General features: G+C 39.9%; 1 protein-coding gene across 4 annotated transcripts in view; it reads right to left on the bottom strand.

The window, feature by feature from the left end:
- GREB1L (GREB1 like retinoic acid receptor coactivator) overlaps positions 1 to 9,440 on the bottom strand; it is a 253,833-nt gene extending 244,393 nt beyond the window's left edge. For all 4 annotated transcript variants that reach the window (XM_045527987.1, XM_045527989.1, XM_045527990.1 and 1 more), the window contains exon 1: positions 9,284 to 9,440. The gene's annotated coding sequence lies outside the window, so the exon portion shown is untranslated. The remainder of the gene's footprint in view (positions 1 to 9,283) is intronic.
- Positions 9,441 to 15,331: the final 5,891 nt, after the last annotated feature.

The raw sequence follows: 15,331 nt of genomic DNA, 5'->3' as shown, positions 1-15,331 counted from the left end.
GGGTGACAGCCTTTGGGAAATGCTAAAGGAGGAAACTGATCGCTATTGAAGGCATTTGATCATTTGGATGATATGAAACAACGTTCAAGGTTTAAAACTGGCATCCATGAAAAACAGATTGAAAGAAAAATAAGGCAGAGTCAAGCAGACCATCTTAAAAAGCCTGAAAGTCAAAGTTACCAAAAGATTTTAGAAATATTAGAGAACTATTATTAGTATGTAAAATCATTAATGCATATAGATAAATATTTGAAGCAGAACTGCAGCAACAGCTCATTTTGTAAGGATGGTAGGATTGTTTGGAATGTTTCTTTTCTGATTTTTTATATTGTTCTCATATGCAATTATTTCTACTTAAAATCTGAACATATTAAAGTATAATTTCTCTAAATATAGCATATTCAATATCTTTTGCAAATGAAAAAATTCCTAAAATATGACTTCTCTGCATTAGTTGCAATTAAAGGTATGAGAAGACACTGTGAAATAATCTGGTAAATGAGAAAACATGCAGGACTAGCTGGGTAATCTTACTTGACTTGCCCAAGTAAGTACTTGCCCAAGTCAAGTAAACCCTGCAACATTATTTTCTTCTCAGGGTAGATTGATCTATGCCCCTAAAATCCAATAATCTTCTGTTTTAAAACAGAATATATTTTGAGCTGAGTGTGAAAGAAAGTAAGTCAATCTCCCTCAGATTCTCTGAGCAAATCAGAAGCCCTGGGAAATAATTATCTTTTAGAGCTTTAATATAACTTACATAACAAAAGTTTCTATATAGATTTTTTAATGAATAAACAAAGTAGTTCTGGAAATTTTAATGTAGATTAAAGTTCTATGTTAATATCAAGTAGGTATCCAGTGATAGCTTATTATTATTTGTAACTTATATTTCCAAACAGCTAAGCATTTTTCATATTTATTGACCATTTGGAATAGTGATTCTGTGAATGGCTAGTCCTAGTGTTTGCAAAATATTTTAAAATTATGTTTTACAAAATATTTTATTATCATTTTGTAAGAGTTCCTTACGTGCCACATATGGTAATCTTTTATCTGTATATGTAGAGACTTTTTTTTCCCCAATCTTTGTCATTTGTCTATGGTATTTATGGTTCTTTTTTGGTTTACAAAAATGTTTTAGAATTGTGTAATCAGATATGTCTATCTTTTACTATGTAGTTCTGGTTTCCTGCTTAGCTTAAATAAACGCCCTGCAATGAAGTAATGGCTGTTTAACTGTCTAATATTTTCATAGAATACTATGTAGGAATTAAAAAGAATAAATACAAGATATACCAGTTAACTTAGAGTTATAGCCTTTGTATTTTATTAAGTATTAAGTGAAAAACAAAGATGATTTTTTATATATGTGCATATATATAAAATAAAATAGTATATATAAGATACTGAAAAATATGCAATATTTATAAGGTTACATGATCATGGAAAAAGTTGTAACAACACAAATGGCAGATTAGTGACATTGTTGGCATGAAAATAAAGGGTAAAGGGGAAAAAATACACCCCTGATTTTTTAAAAGTGACTACAGTTTTTAAAAAAACATAATATAATCCCACTTATGTAAAATTATTTATGTTGGTGAATATACACAAATATGCATAGAGATGCATAAAAGAATGGCCACCAAAATATTAATGATGTTTGACTCAGAATGGTTAGATTTCAGGAAGAAGGGAAGAGGAAGAAGAAAGGAAAAAGAAAACATGAGAAAAAAATCAAATAGATTTAAATTTACCCTTTCCAAAAAACAGAACAGACTATATGGGGGGCGAGTGGCAGAACTCTCCAGTAAAAATATTCCCCCATCCTCTGATGTGGGTACAACTTATGATAATAGTCTTACAGTTTCCCAAATACCCCCATAAAGAGATATATATATGTATATATATAATCTTACTATAAGTACTGTCCATTTAATTGGGTTTACAAGTACAGAAAGTAAATGAGACATACCAATTACATCTTCTCTTCACATTGCAACCTATACAGGCAGAGGTGACAACTTTAGGTGCATCTGCTCTATAAAAACTAAATGATAAATTTGAAGAGTGGTTCTAAGACTTTTGTGTCCATAAAAATCACCTGGAAAGATTGTTAAAATGCACATTCGAGGGTTCCACCCCAGAAATTCTTATTAGTAGCTCTAGTGACCAATAATCTGTACTTAACAAGCACCCCAAGCAAATGTGGCAGGAGTTGACAGATCACGCTGAAAAACAGTAAATTTCAGGATGTTTGATCTCTTTACAAACTGATTAAGTAAAGAATTCGAGGAGTGTGGTACACTAGAGAGAACAAAGAATTTGAAGTAAAAAGATCTATTAATAGATTACCCCTCTGACCTAATCCCCCACTCACTCCCTCACTTGCCTCTCCTCTTTAGGCCACTGGTCTCCTAGTTACCCCTGTAACAACAGGCGAGAACCCTTTCCCCTAAACTTTGCAATGGCTCACTCTCTTGTCACTTTCAAGTCTTCTCTCAGGTGTCACTTCTCAGTGCAAAAAAATCACAACCCCATCTCCCTTTCTAACTTCCCTTTCTGCTTTATTTTACTCTCTAGCACTTCTCACTATCTAAAACAAAATGTTTTACTGTTTTCTTTTGTTTATTGTTTGATTCCCAAGAGGACAGAGATATTTGTCACTTTTCTTCACTGCGGCATCTCCAGTACCTAGAACAGTGCCTGGACAGAGTTCAGAGAGATTTAACTTGGCTAAGATAAAACAAATGACACTTCAGTGATTCAGTGATAGGAGGCAGATACAGCTAGTAAGTGGACAGGTTGTTAATACACTGATTCCTGGGCCCTGCCAGACATTCTGATTCAGTAGACTTGGGTAGGGGCTTGAGATTGTGAATTTCTAACAAGAACCCAGCTGATACTGATGCAATTTAGAGAGCTGTCAAGTGCCTCTGCTCATTTTTTTAAATGAAAGTCATCCTATTCTACTGTGAGAAGAGCTGTAGGCTGAGAAGGGAAAGCTCTGTCATACCCATGTGCATTTTTCAGAAGAGAAAAACTGATCCCCAAACCTCTTGTACCTAAGCTATCTACCCAAATAAGTAAAATCATTCTATAATAGAAATACTTTCACAACACATTTAACATTATTTTCATAGGTATTTACTATAACTCAATTTTTAATATGGTGTTTGTTTCTAAAATTTTACTCTTATAAATAACATTTCATGTGATATTTCTGTTATATGCTTTTGTGCATCTAATTTTCTTTTTAACAAATTCCTAGAAATTTCTGAGTCAAAGAGTTTAGACCAGAATTCTCCAAGAGAACTTTCTCCAGTGATGGAAATGTTCTATATCTACACAACCCGCATGGTAGCCACCAGCCACATGCAGCTACTGAGCACCTGAAATGTGACCAGAGCAACTAAGAAACTGAATCTTTGGTTGTATATACTGTTAATTAATTTACATTTAAATAGCTACATGTGGCTAGGAGCTACCATATTGGACAGGACAGGTATTTAAAGTCTTGATACATAATGCCAAATTACTCTCCAGAAAATTTGTAATTATTCGCCATCACTCTTAATATGAGAATAACCATTTCTTTCTTTTTTTTTTTTTTTGAGACAGAGTCTTGCTCTGTTGCCCGGACTAAAGCGAGTGCCGTGGTGTCAGCCTTGCTCACAGCAACCTCAAACTCCTGGGCTTAAGCGATCCTACTGCCTCAGGCTCCCCAGTAGCTGGGACTACAGACATGTGCCACCATGCCTGGCTAATTTTTTCTGTATATATTTTTAGTCAGCCAGATAATTTGTTTCTATTTTTTAGTAGAGACGAGGTCTCACTCTTGCTCAGGCTGGTCTCGAACTCCTGACCTCGAGCGATCCACCTGCCTCAGCCTCCCAGAGTGCTAGGATTACAGGCATGAGCCACCACGCCCGGCCGAAAATAACCATTTCTTTAGCCAATTGCCAACACTAGATTTTATCAATCTATTGAATCTTTATAATCTGAACACTGAAAGGGTTGTTAAAATGCAGATTGGTAGGCCTCATCCCCAGAGTTTCTGATTCAACAGGTTAGGGTGGGCCCCAAGAATTTGCATTTAACTCCAAGTTCCAAGTGCAAGTCCACACTGACATGAGGTTTTCTCAAAGATATGGACACTCTGAGAAGGCTAATGACAATATGTAACTTTGACAACATAACATGAATTTATAAAACCTTCTTTCTAAAATATGTCTACACTCATTATTTCATTTTATCTTCACAATCCTATGCAGAAGGTTGGTAATTAGGGTAACAATTGTTAAGCCCATTTTACAGAAGTAAGGCACAGGAATTAAGAAACTCCCCTAAGCACACAAGCAGTGAGATGAGCCAGAACAAGCAGGTTTCCCAACTCCTAACCTTGGTAATATAGGCAAACACAGTAATACAGGACACAACTGAACTTGCTTCTGCAGACTGATACCATAAAAATAGAACCATGACCAGGGACAGAGAAGACAATACAAGATATGGTTCATAGCAACAAGCATTTATCAAGTGCTGATTATGTGTTAATCTATGCTAATCATGGCTGGAGTCTCTACCATAGGGATTGTTGAAGATACTCCTAGAGCACAGGGTAAAATAAAAATAAAACCTGAAACCACAACCTTGAAGATAGTGAATTCTCTATATCACAGACAGAACAAAAGCAAACATGCTGAAGGGATGGGTGGTAGGGGTAAACACAGAGTTGGGCAAAAGAGAGGAGTCACTGTGGGACTTCACATCTGGACTTGAGGGAGTTGCTATCACCAGTCAGTCAAGAATGGGAGGGAAGAAAGAGTACACAATAGGGAGCCCTCCTGGGGCTCAAAAGCACAAAGAGCTGCTGTTATCCATGTTGGGTGTGTGTTTGCCAGAAATATCAGGGCTGCTGGAACTCCAGAACTTACTTTTGCGTAGTCTAAATTACCTTGACTCTGTAAGAACTCCAGTCAGAGAGCATAGCTTCATTATCCATTTGTAGCCAAAAGATAACATGATTCAAGATCATAAATTTTCTCTCTCCAATTTTTCCTCAAGTTTTGAGAAGCAGTCCTAGTAAAAATCCATCAAATTGTGATGACAGTACTCCTATTTATAAATCAGCCCTTCAAGGAAAAGAAGATGGTATTTTTACTTAAATAGGATTTACATATGATATTAGTTATTAATTTTAACAGCTACTTTTCTAAGGTTTAAAATAATAGTAAGAGCTAAAAAATATTACTATAGGCTGAAAATACAATATAACTACAATTAATTTTAAAAAAGCCTATTGGAAAATTGGGTTCCATCTCCATTAGCTGACCTCTGTCTTACGTCCATCTTATAGTCCAGCTCAAAATGACTAAGGCAATGAAACTTCCACCACTTCATTTAGAAAACTGTAGAATACTGCTGAAAAAACTATCCCTCACTTTGTACAAGACCAAACATATCCAAATCAAAACAAAGGGATACAATTTCACACTCATCAAATTAGTAACAATAATATAAATGTTTTAAAATAACATAAGCACACACATAGATTGCTAATGACAGTATAAATTTACATAATCCTTTTAGAAAGCAATTTAGAAATTATCAGAAATCTGGAAATTTCCTAATAAAAATAATAGCTACAGTCAATATGTGTTTCATGTTATTGCTTTTTATCTTAACAACTTCATAGAAAGCTATTACTATAGCCATTCTACAGATTAGTAAATTAAAGTTCTGAAAAAATAAGTTACTTGCCCAATAATTGCCAATAAGTGATGAAGCTAGGTTTGAACCTAGAACCTCTCATTTTAAAGCTGACCTATTTGCAACTACACTATACTGCCTCTCCTAAGGAAGTCAAAAAAGAAAAGAATAAAGTTACATTCACGAAGATGGGCATTATATGTTTTTTTAAATACTGGAAAACTCAAAATAGGAAGGTTAAGTAAATGATGAGACATCCATTGCATAAACAATTATAAAATTACTATACGTAATAGTAAACTATAGAAAAATGTTTATAAAAAATCAGTAAAAAATGTACCTACAATATGATAAGACATCAGCAAAAATATACATTCATATAGCAAGACTGGGAAGAGAGTTGGAAAAAAACAGAAACTATTGCCATTTTGAAGAATTTCACTATGGGTACTTAATTTTTTTTATCAGTTTTTTCAGTCAATCAAGATTACTCTAAGCAACCTTACAAATCTATTATGCTAGTTCATCCCAATCAAATAATTTCTAAATCTTTACTATAATTTATTTATATCACAGATTTATTCAAAATAATTACATAATATTTTTCAGTGTTTCAGAAGCTTCCAGTATGAGATCCATACCTTAACATCAACAATTTTTACAATTATGATACACAGTGTATTTGTGAAATCCCTTAATTTAGATCATACATAACTAAAATTAGCTAATTCTTTTTACTTTCATAACTTTGCAATCACTCAACTCCAGTGTCCACCCAGGAATCATTAGCCTAAAGATTGTAGGTGTTTTGGAGATTAGTTTCCTAAGAGCATGATCTCTAAGTGAATACTTAAAAGGTAACTAAAATATCTTAACTGTAGGGAATATATTCATAGTCTAAATGCTTTTGAGAATTACTAATTAAAGTATGTCAAGTCTCTTTGAAGTAAGCAAATGAACTTTATTTCCACTTTACCAAAAAGTAAGGATTTAGTAAGAGTAGTTTCCCTAAAAATGGCAGTGTGAGCTGTGAAGAGAATTCACTCTTTAGCCACACAAGGTGACACGAAGAGGCCCATTCAGCCTAGGGTTTGGCTTCTCTCAGCAACATAAACAGACATTTTACGGGAAAGTTAAAGTAGCTGTTCTCCAATGGTATCAAACCCATAAGAGCAGGAATATAGTTTAAACATCTCTAAACTCCTCTTTATGAATCTGCCATTCAGGAATCTTTTTTTGTCACCTCACTGTCTAATATTCAACTGGATTATTCTTAGCCAGTCTTAGAACACCTACAAAACTACTATTTTAATCATAGAATTCTGGAGTTAGGAGGACCCTTAAGAACCATGTAGTTCAATTTCTTTATTTAACTGAGGGGGAAATACAAGCTCTTCCAAGAAAGTTACTTCGTGTGGCTACTTTCTGGCAAATCTAGGCCTGAAACTAAGAGACGCAACCAAATCTCTTAAACCTGGCCTCCATATTTCTCCCTTAATGCAAACATTTTTATATTATGTCATGTCAATGGGAGCATACATATGTCCTTTCAGTGTTTTCAGACACACACTGCAGTAGACAAAGTAAACTATAGTACTCATTCTCTTCTTCGTAGAGTTCCAAAATGGAGGAAAAAATCAACAAATGTTATAAAAAACCGGTGTGGAGAAACTGGTATGTGTGTGGGAGGGGATAATAGTTTAATAGTTCTGCTTTCCACTGAATGCTTGTTTTAAGATTTTTACCACTCTAACTAATCTTCAAGGTAATAATTGTCCACCTTAGGCCAAATAAAAGATTCTAATGTCATCATGAGTGGATATCAAATTACTGTCATCACCACTAATATATGGTTCAGTCTTATATTCATTTCATCCTCTATTTCTATAGTGTAATTTCATTTTAATAGGAGATTTATGGTAGGATATACAGGAAATTTACAACAGTGGTTGCTTCTGGGGAGAAGGACAGGACACGGGAGGATGGAATTGGGGAGAGGGGACTTAAGACTCTATACTCTTCACTGTTATTTGAAATTTTTACCCTATCACATTATTTTTCAATATTCATTAATTAAAATTGTCCTTTTAAATACATACCTATATGCACGTAATTTCATTACTAAATATTTTCAATGAAACAATTATCTTAATTTCTTTCCCTTTTAGACAAGTTTTCAGTATTGCAATTTGTAAAATCCGATAGAAATTTGCCGAAAGAACCAACCCAGTCACAAATCTCAAAGCAGAATTCGAGGATTTAAAGTATAAGAACATGTACACAATAATTAATTAATTAATTAATTAAAAAGAACACATACAGAGGAACGAGAGGTTCTTAAAGGGAGCATTCAGTTCAAACACCTTTTGAGGAAAAGCTCACCCCCATCTTTAAATGGCTAGGTTTAAAAAATGGGATTTGAACAGAGCTTCTCGTCTCAAGGGGGAGAGGGGTACCTTTTGGTGTGAAAGTAGAATTTAAAATTTGGTTTCTATCTTCTCAGCCGGCGACAGAGGGTCAGAGTGGGTCGGATAAGGACCTCGGAACAGTCACGGCCACAGAAAGAAGAAAGGGGCAAGACTGGGGAGTTTCTCCGGGATCCGTCTGCCTCGGTTAGAGGCAGCAGCTGCTCCCGTGCAGATGAATCGTGTTCTGGGACGTTCCTTGGGCTCGGTGTAACCGCGAAACCCCACGCACCGAATCTCCACAGACAATTTCCTCTGAATGGAGCTCGGAAGAGGGGCTGGGGGAATCGATTCACTTTAACAAACCGCCTCATCATCACCCTCCGCCGTCCAAGGCACACCTCACCTCGCTTTCTACTCGTGTCAGGGTCAGCTGTCAACACAACCCTTTGTGTCTCATTCTGCATAAAAATGGTCCTCGGCCACTCACAGAAAAATGGAAATGATGGCCGAAGACACGAGCGCCCGCTCGTGACGAAGTGACATTTGGTGTGGAGGAAAGAAACCCAGGGACGCTGAGCGAACGCTCAGCCACGTCTGAACGCTCTCAACTTTACCAAGCGGAGCTCTATCCATCCTCTCCCCGTCCCCTCCGCGTCTCCGTACCCGCCGTCAGCCAGCCCCAGGGACACCCTCACGCCCCTGGGGCTCCGGGAGGCCGGTCGGGGCGCGCCCCCTCGTCGCCTCTGCCCCTGCGCTCCCTGCGCTGCCGCGCGCCGCAGCCTCCCTCATCCCACGCTCGGGCTGCCTCGCTCCCGCCACAAAGGCAGCGAGTAGAACCCGGGGTGACAGGCCTTTGGCCTCTGGGCGTGGAGAGCACCGGCTGGGTCCCTTCGGCGGGCGACGCGAGGCGGCGGGAAGGGAGCGGCTTCGGACCCCAGGCTGGCACAGGCGCCTGCCCTCGCCACACAAACGCACTCGAGCTCACACCCCCACTCCGCCTTCCTATTTCTCCCGAAAGTCTGCCGCTGCGCTTCCCGGCGCAGGCAGGGTGTCCAGCCCGCCAAAGGGCAGCGCCTGCCCAGCAGAGGCGTGCGCTCGCGCCCGGCTGGCGACCTCTCACCTCCCCACGCCCGCGCCCTGGCGTCCCCGCAGCCGCTCACCTGGCCCTGGCGGGGCGCGAGGGCAGAGGACCACGGGGTGGCCCTCGCCTCGGCCGGGCTCGTCTCCCCACCCCCAGTCCAGTTCCCAGCGCTGCGCTCCGCTCGCTCCGGCCGCCCTCCTCCGAGGTGCTAGCGCCGCCGCCGGCTGCCGTCTCTGTGGCAGGCTCGCGGGCCGCGCGCTCAGTTCCCCGGGGCGGAGCGAGGCGGCGGCCGCCGCGGCCGGAGGCGGATTCCTCAGGTGCTGCCCCTCCCGCCTGCCCAGAAGCTCCGCGGCGGGGACTCCCGCGCCTCCTCCCCCTGCCCCGCCTCTCGCCCTCCTGCTGCCTCCGCGCCCGCGAGTGGCCTTTAGGGCTCTTGGCCCTCCGCGAGCGTAGTGGGCGCCCGCTTCCCTACCCGCCCCTTCCAAAGACGGCTCCACACTGTGGAGCCCTCAGTGCACTGTCCTCACGCCTCCATTTCCAAACTCCGCCAAACATGTATGTGGCCACCGTGAGGTGCGGAGGCCCGGGTGTGCAGGGGGTCTTCTGGGAAGGAGGATTGCCCCCTAGGGCCGCTGACGCGGGCGGCCAAGAAGAAAAATTGTTTTCCCGCCGAGCCCGCGTTCATTCACAGAGTGCTCTCGCCTCATTGCGCGATTGCTTTCTCTGCTCACTGGACGGCGGCTAAAGAGCCCTAAGCATGAACTCGGCCTGGGCAATGGTGGGTCAAAAACCCTTGGCCTTTTGCATGAAGGGGGTAGGGCAGGGGCAGGGGCAGGCCGCGGACAAAACCAAACAAGCCCCAGAGCACCGAGCCAGAGCAGACTTTTGCACCTCCCAGATGAGCAAGGCCCCCGGCCCGGGGCTCAGGCCAGCGGCTCAGGGACGCCGCCGGCTCGGCAGGGCTCGTCGGGAGCCTCCCGGGACCGCAGGGGAAGCTCCGCCCCAGGGGCAGCCACGTCCTGCCTGCCCTGGGCCTTGACGGCTGCTGCGGGGCCAGTGTTCTCCGGAGATGCTGCGGCCCGATAGTGACAGATTTAGCTCCACTTTTCACAGCTGGCGGCTGTAGTTATTAAAAGTGTAGCTCCTCCATTTCTTGAAACTGTAAATTGTTGCCACAGATACGTAACTACACCTTTTGGAAAAAAGCTCCACGCTGGATCGCTGGATGTGGTGGAAGAATCTAGGTAGAGAAAAGGTGATCTATTTTTAGTGCCTTTGGGGGCAGCGTAGCCCCAGAGAGCTCAGCATCTTCGTGGGAGTGGGGGATGCTAGCGGCGCCCAGTCCCGGGTGGATTGGACTCATTGTCAAGTGTTACCGTATAATTGCAAATTGTAATTTAAAGACAGTATCAATTAAACTGGATCTCAGATGCTGTCAGTATTTTTGTTTCTCCTGCTTTCTTCTTCTTCTCTCTCTCTTTTTTTTTTTTCCGGAAGCGAAATACATTTTTCTTTCTTTTCTCTTTTGGTCGATGCAGAGGGAATTAACTGGAAATCTCGAATCACCAGAAAATAACTCAAGGCATAGTTCAGTTGTGACTAGCAAAAGTGAGAGGTTCATTCAGTTTGTCTTCTCTCCCTCCTCCACTGGGAGGACATACTCAACTCGCATTTTTATTTTTTTTAATCATGTTTTGCTCCTTGTGGGGTTAAGGAGCTGAAATGTTTTTGTTGTTTTACAATTAAATTCCTATTGTTGGGCCTTTAAAAACACATAGGAACATTTTTAAGTGGCCTGAACTTGGAAAACATTACTTTCTCAATCACTGCCGTACTCCCACAGTTCCTGGGTCATGCATGCAACATGGGCTTAGTAAATAAAATCAGTATTTTTTTAAATAACTACAACATAGAAAGGTGCGGATGATTAGCAGTGTAGCTAAAAGGAATCCAATGTCACTCAGGAAACTCATCATGAGAACTGGCCACATATGCGGAAAAGACGCTACGTACTTTAGAAACCTGAGATTTCAGGTTCACCTGATGAATATAAACTAAGCTCATAAGTTAAAGCAGGTGAGAATCTTTTGAAAAACCCAATTCTTCGTGAGGTCTGTAGAGTTGGGGGGTTGGGGAGAGACAGGAGGAACACCTTCCATTTTAAAGATAAGGACACTGCAAACACTGAGCAGCCTTAAGGTAAAATCACAGTGCAGCTTTCTCTCAGTTTAGTTCAAGGACCATTTGCTGGGTGCCGAGCACACTAGACTGACTCTAGAGATGTGAAGGCAAACATGGCACAGTCACTCAAGGACCTTAGTGTAATATTACAGGACTGTGGTATTCATTCTTCATCCATTCAATAAACATTTATTAAGCACCCACTGTGAATCAGATAGCATAAGAGCATCTGTGTTATTGGTGATTCATCAGTAAACAAGGCAAGTCCCGGCCGGGCGCGGTGGCTCACGCCTGTAATCCTAGCACTCTGGGAGGCCGAGGCGGGTGGATCGCTCGAGGTCAGGAGTTCGAGACCGGCCTCAGCAAGAGCGAGACCTGTCTCTACTAAAGATAGAAAGGAATTATCTGGCCAACTGAAAATATACATAGAAAAAAATTAGCCGAGCATGGTGGCGCATGCCTGTAGTCCCAGCTACTCGGGAGGCTGAGGCAGTAGGATCAGCTTAAGCCCAGGAGTTTGAGGTTGCTGTGAGCTAGGCTGATGCCACGGCACTCTAGCCCGGGCAACAGAGTGAGACTCTGTCTCAAAAAAAAAAAAAAAAAAAGGCGAGTCCCTAACAAAGTTAAAAGTTAGTGAGAGTAATCTGTCGACATTCTGGTAGGTTGAAATAGTTCAATATCACCTTTATCAATTACCCTCTTGCCCTGAATTTGTGTATATGCCTTGTTCCTCCTTTGGTATTTGTATATCCCTCATCAGACTTCCGTGATTATAAAACATGATACGGTTAAAAGTGAACACTCTGAAGGTAGACCCCGTAATTCTAAACCCTGGCTCTAAGACTTAATCTATTGTGTAAACTTGACCAAGCTACTTGACTCCATCATAATAATATATACTTCAGGGAGTGAGTATGTGGATTGAAAGGATGCATTAGTGCCTGGAACACTATTACACGTTAACTATTATTATTTTCTGTAAATCCATCCACTCAGCCCCATAACAACGATTCCCAAATGCTTATATGTAGATATGCTGTATTAAAACCCCAAGTGCAGTGAAAAATGTGAGACTCATACCAGAGCCCACATAAATGATAGAATCCTTCTGAATGTTTATTGTGATGCTTTTTTTATTATCCTTTGCTTTAGCAACGGGGAAATTTCTATGATTGCATCCTGGTTGTGCTCTCATGAACACCCTTTTGCCCTTGGCTCCACACTCTGGCATGAGCAACAAAGGCAAAACTAGATAAATTGATTCATAAAATTAAAAACTTTTGTACATCAAAGGATAGTATCAGGAAAGTGGAAAAACAACCCACGATATGAGAGAAAATATTCGCAAATCGCATATCTGGTAAAAAAAAAATCTATTAGCCAGAATATATAAAGAACATTCACAACTTAACAATAAAGAGACAATACAAATGAAAAATGGACAAATAAGTTTAATAGATATTTCTCCAGAGAAGATACACAAATGGCCAATAAGCACATGGAAAAAGTGCTCAAATCATTAGCCACTAGGGAAATGCAAATTAAAACCACAATGAGATACCACTTCACACCCATTACAATGGTTATTATCAAAACACAAAACAAACAAAACAGTTCTGGAGATAAGAGTTGGAGCCCTCATCGAACTGTACTTGAAACTTGTCTCAGAACTATCTCAGTTAAACACGCACAAATTCTACTTACTATTAAGCTTCTCTGTAATGTGTTTGATGTTACTTGCAATTAATTGAAAAACTCAGTAAAGAGGAAAATAAAATATACAAAAAATACCACCTAGTAAAAACTAAATAATTATGGATGTTTTTATACAATCTAATGTAAATGTTAAGACAGGATTCACATCGTAGAAAAAGCAAAAATTAAAATATTAAAAATCTAAAATTAAAATTCCAGTTTATTTCAACAAATGTGGGAGGTATAGGCTCTTAGAGAGAGAATTTTAACTGTTAAAAGTCTCATTATGTTTGGGGAGAGAATGGGGAATCAGGAATAGATACCCTTTTTGTCTTGATATTTATAAGCATTTATCAGTTCAATTTTTTTAATTTAAAGATAGTAACCACAGTTGGTTGTAGAACTTTCAAATAATGTGGGGAAAAAAACACAAAGAAAACTACCAATACCACAAAAGTCAGGAAAAGATGGAAAAACAAAGCATAATAAAGAGAAAACATAATTTAAGATGTATGAATACATTCTTGGCATTAACAACAATAAATCAAGTGAGTTAAATTTCCCTATTGAAAGACAAAAATCCCTCAGAGTGAAAAAACAAAAGAAAATACAACTGTATTCTCCTGAATAGTATCTGAAATAAAATGACACAGAAAGATTGAAAATAAATGAATGGTCAACAAAATTACAAGCAAGTGGATGAAAAAAGAAGAAAAAGGACCAATATAAGATCAAAGTGAAATTCATAATTAAGGCCGGGCGCGGTGGCTCACGCCTGTAATCCTAGCTCTGGGAGGCCGAGGCGGGTGGATCGCTCGAGGTCAGGAGTTCGAGACCAGCCTGAGCAAGAGTGAGACCCCGTCTCTACTAAAAATAGAAAGAAATTATCTGGCCAACTAAAAATATATATACAAAAAAATTAGCCGGGCATGGTGGCTCATGCCTGTAGTCCCAGCTACTCGGGAGGCTGAGGCAGTAGGATCGCTTAAGCCCAGGAGTTTGAGGTTGCTGTGAGCTAGGCTGATGCCACGGCACTCACTCTAGCCCGGGTAACAAAGTGAGACTCTGTCTCAAAAAAAAAAAAAAAAAAAAAAAAAAAAAAAGAAATTCATAATTAAAAAGTAAGCATTAGGTAGAACAACAAGGCCAATTTACTTTAGCAAAAGGTACAATAAAAAGAATAGTGAACACTCACTACATGCCGGGCAGTTAGTTGTGTGCTTTACACACATTTTCTCAAATAATCCTTAAAACTCTATGGAATGACTGTGGTTAACGCTTTCATTTTGCAGATGAGGAACTAGGCATTAGGGAGATTAGGCCATGTTCTCAGTGTCACAGTGATAGATGGACTTGGAACTCAAACCCTGATATGCTAATTTTAAAGTGCAAACACATAGCACCAAAATATTTAAATAAATAACTAATGGGAATAAAATAATTTATTTTAAAATTTTTAACCCATTTCTCTAAGAATTTGACAGATCACATGGACCAAAAATAAATAGAAAAGAGAGGATTTGGATAATGAACAAAACACATACGTAATACATATAGATAACTCTGAGCTCTAAAACCATAGGATATGCAATTGCATTCCTTTCTAAAGTCCAAGAGTATTAACAAACACGGAAATGTTCTAAGACACAAAGAAAATCTTATCAAATTTTCAAGAATGGAAATCTAGGGCCTAAGGCATAGTTTTTGACCCTAACATAAGAAAGCTATAAATTAATTATTAAAAGATAACTAAAGTCTTCTTGATGATTTTTAAAATTTTTTCTAAATAAAAATAAGAATTAGCTGCAAGCATAGATTAGTTAAAAATTATGAACAGTGAGCACACATTTATTAAAAACGTAGGGGTTCATGACACTGGATATTTGGCAATTTCTCTCTTTTTTTTCTTTTTTTTTTTTTGAGACAAGGTTTCACTCTGTCACCCAGGCTGGAGTGCAGTGGTGCAATCATAGCTCACTGTAACCTCCAACTCCTGGGGTCAACCCTCTGCCTCTAGAGTAGCTAGGACTACAGATGCGGGCCACCACACCTGGTTAATTTAATTTTATTTTTTTTGGTAGAGACTGGGTCTTGCTATGTTTCCCAGCCTGGTCTCAAACTCCTGGCCTCAAGTCATTCTCCTGCCTCACCCTCCCAAAGTGCTGGGATTACAGGTGTGAGCCACCCTGTCTGGCCCAATGATTTCTGAAGATGATACCAAAAGCACAGACAACAGAAATAGATCAAACAG

Source organism: Lemur catta, chromosome 16 (assembly GCF_020740605.2).
Source record: "Lemur catta isolate mLemCat1 chromosome 16, mLemCat1.pri, whole genome shotgun sequence".
Classification (NCBI taxonomy): domain Eukaryota; kingdom Metazoa; phylum Chordata; class Mammalia; order Primates; family Lemuridae; genus Lemur; species Lemur catta.
Note: the sequence above shows the minus strand (reverse complement) of the source record. Positions and strands in the feature narration are given on the sequence as shown.